Below are 3,386 nucleotides of genomic sequence, written 5' to 3' on the forward strand. Positions count from 1 at the left end.
TGCCTTAACAGGGTATAAATCAATGTTTGAACTAAGCTATTGTGGCTTTAGCTAAGTTAGTTGTAGCATGTTGCTTTGGGTGAGGGCGTAGCGGAATATATTGTTCATAGAGTTGAGTTTATTTGATAGCCTTGGAATATGAGTACATTAGTTCCGTGGCAAGTCCATAGCTGCCGCTTTATTCGGGCCCATTGCAAGCTAAGCAATTGCTGTGAACTGCAGAAAAAGGATTTGGCATGCAGTGGCAGAGACCCAGTCAGGGATTTGCTATGCTTAGAGTGCTCATCTGGCAAGCTGAGAGAAGAGACATTGGGTGAGAGAGGGATGTAATGGGGTTAGATAGGAAGTTTACTAAAACTTTGAGCTGGCTGGCAGCCTGGGAAACATCCTGTGTTGCATTCTGGCTTGTTTCTGCCATTTGGTTTGCTTTGCTTTAGTGTTATGCAAATGCCATGGAACAGGAACAACACCGCAACACAACCACCAGACAGCATCAACACCACCACCCTGTGTGCAGCACAATGGCTACCGTGCGCGTGCAATGACAACAACAACAACAACGGCAACAGCGACTACAACAGCAATAGCATCAACAAGAGGAACACGTACAAAACAGCAGCTGTTTAACATTTATTTGCCTATTTATTAATTTCATGTAACATTTTTTCCTAGGAAATGGCCACAATGCAGCGAAATCAAAGCCAAGGAACAAGCGCAACGCATTCTCTTGACGCCAGGCAGTCGCTGTGGCTGTGCTTGTGGCATTTGCCATTGCCATCGGTCAGACCCTGGCCAAAATGTCCAGCCGCGCCAACTGTTGCCAAAACAATAAGGCACAGGGGCAACAGGCAACAGGCAACGGCAGCAGTCAGAGTCGCAGTCGCAGTCGCAGTCACAGTTGCAGCCTTAGGCCTTGTTGCCTTTTGCCATACTTCTCCCACTATTTGACTGCGCTGACTCGGCTGCCATCGTCCATGGTTGCCACAAAAAGTGTCGTGACCCCGGCCGGGCCTCGCCAGCCATTGCATATGGTTAGCTTTGACTCTCGAGCTGTGCTTTTTGGGGGCAACGGGCGGAATGTCTGGGTAGTCTGGCCAGGAGACTGCGACTGAAGCAGCTCAAAAATTACATGTTGTTCCTGTTGAAATGTTTTGTGTTTTGTGTGCGCAGCATTTCCATTGTCGTTGACTTTTATTTCTAAAATTTTTTTTATATTTATTTTTTGTTTTTTTAATACCCTGGCAGTGCTTGAAAGAATTGTTAGCATATATTCTGCAAAGGATCTATGAATTAAATATTTTAGCACGTTCAAAACAGGCTATTAGAGGTAGATACTATTACTAATATTATATTATTTAGTAAACATTGAAACATAAACTGAGACCAGAGAATTTATTTAAATTCTAAATAAATTAATATAGAAATTAAGTTATTCAATAATATATTTATAATTTAGAACTTGCTAAGAAAAAAATTAATTAATATTTTACTATTACTTTAAGATTAAAATTTTCGTAAGCTGAAAAATTTCAGAAAATTTATATTTTTCTTCCCAATTTAGAGGGCATTTTCGCTTCGGTTTAATTCAAGCTCATTTGCTTTTTATTGTTTTTTTTTTTTGTAAGCAGCTATCGCTAATAACACACACATTGAAGTCTGAGGGAAATATGTAACAATCCTCGTGCTCCTTGCGGTCAAAGGAGTCGTCGTTTTCGCTTACATAAGGCTTGGACTAGGACAAAGGAAATGCAAAAATGCCAAAAATCGCACAGCTCAAAACCCAATGCGAATGCAATGGTGTATGTGAATGTGAATGTGAACGACAACAAATACGAGAATGAGTTTGAGTATGAGTAAGAGTACGAGTACGAGTACTCGCACACAAAACGATTCTGGCACCCATGAGCAGGAGCATCATCAGCATCAGTCCCTGTTGCAGTTGCAAGTTGCAGCATCAGTCGGCCTGGGCGGGTGGTGGCTCATCGCTCGTCGCTGATCGTGGCACATTTGCATACAATGAGGCCAGAACTTAGACCCAATCCAGCCAGCCAAAATACACAACAACACACACATATTTATATACACACACGCTGGCGCAGCATGTTATCTCTGGCTGTGACCTACACCAATATTTCTGAGAATGCTGCTGTGGCCCGTCGTCGCCTGTAAGTGTGTCGTTGTCGTTGCCGTTGCAGTTGCAGTTGCCTTCGTCGTCGTCGTCGTCCAGTCCAAGTCTATAGCCAGTCAGTATCTCAGACGGCCGACGACGAGGAGTCATTCAATCGCGCCAGCTGCGGCGTCTACGTCGCTTTGGATTTTCGGTCTGGGTCTCAGTTTTTGTTGGGGTTTTGTTTGCTTTTGGCTGCCCATTCTACTTACAATATTTGTGGCATATCACCACAGATCTCTGCAACTGCATCCGAAATCCCAAATAAAAACAAAATAAAGGAGCCTCATCCCATGGACAGTGACTGCAGTGTGTGAATTTCGAATCCGTCTGGCGTCCGTTCTGCGTCAGCAGCTTCCAGCTCCAAGTAGCAGCGTCGTCACCCATCGTCGAAGTGGTACGAAAACGAATACGAGTATGAGTACGAGTACGAGTACTAATACAACTCGTAGACTCGTAGAGTACTCGTAGTTTCAAACTGAAAATGTCTATGACTGTGTCCCGAACTAGACACTAGACACTGTGCTTTGGGGAGTGGTCTTTGCTTATGGTTTTTCAATTTTGTTTTTTCTGTTTTTATTCAGTTTTTTCGGCGAAAGCGTTTTTAGCAGATTGGCCAACGGTCCAAGAGCTGCGGTTTCGGTGGCTGGTTCAGAGTGCAATGCATTAATGGAAACTTAAAATCATGACATTTACCATACAGTTTTTTTCCCTCATTTTTCTTCAGACGGATCATAAATTTCAGAGTCGCCTTGAGAGCACATAAACGGAAGACAATGAGAGATATTTGTACATGTGATTTGACAACATGAAGAACTTTTGACTATATCGGTAAGCTAAGATTATCACGAACACTTAAATATATTTACTCATAAATAAATTTGATTTTAGATTGGACATGTTAAGGTAACTTAAAAATTATGTGGGAAATTTGGTATATCATAAATGGAATTTTGAAATATTATAATAAAGTTAAATTAAACATATTTACAATTAAATTTGGAGTTTAGCTGGCTCCCATCTTTAGAACCTTAGGATATATTAAATTTGCTGTCCATAGTTCATACATCATTTATTTTACTCACCCGCTGAGACATTTGAAAATAAAAATCTGTCTTATTATTGTTGTTTTTTTTTTTTAATTGTAAACTCAATGTACCTTTGTTTATTTATTGTATGCGCAAAAGCAAAAGGCATAAGTGTAATAAATATTGTGTTT

Source organism: Drosophila innubila (assembly GCF_004354385.1).
Source record: "Drosophila innubila isolate TH190305 chromosome 3R unlocalized genomic scaffold, UK_Dinn_1.0 2_E_3R, whole genome shotgun sequence".
In the NCBI taxonomy this organism is placed as follows: Eukaryota; Metazoa; Arthropoda; class Insecta; order Diptera; family Drosophilidae; genus Drosophila; species Drosophila innubila.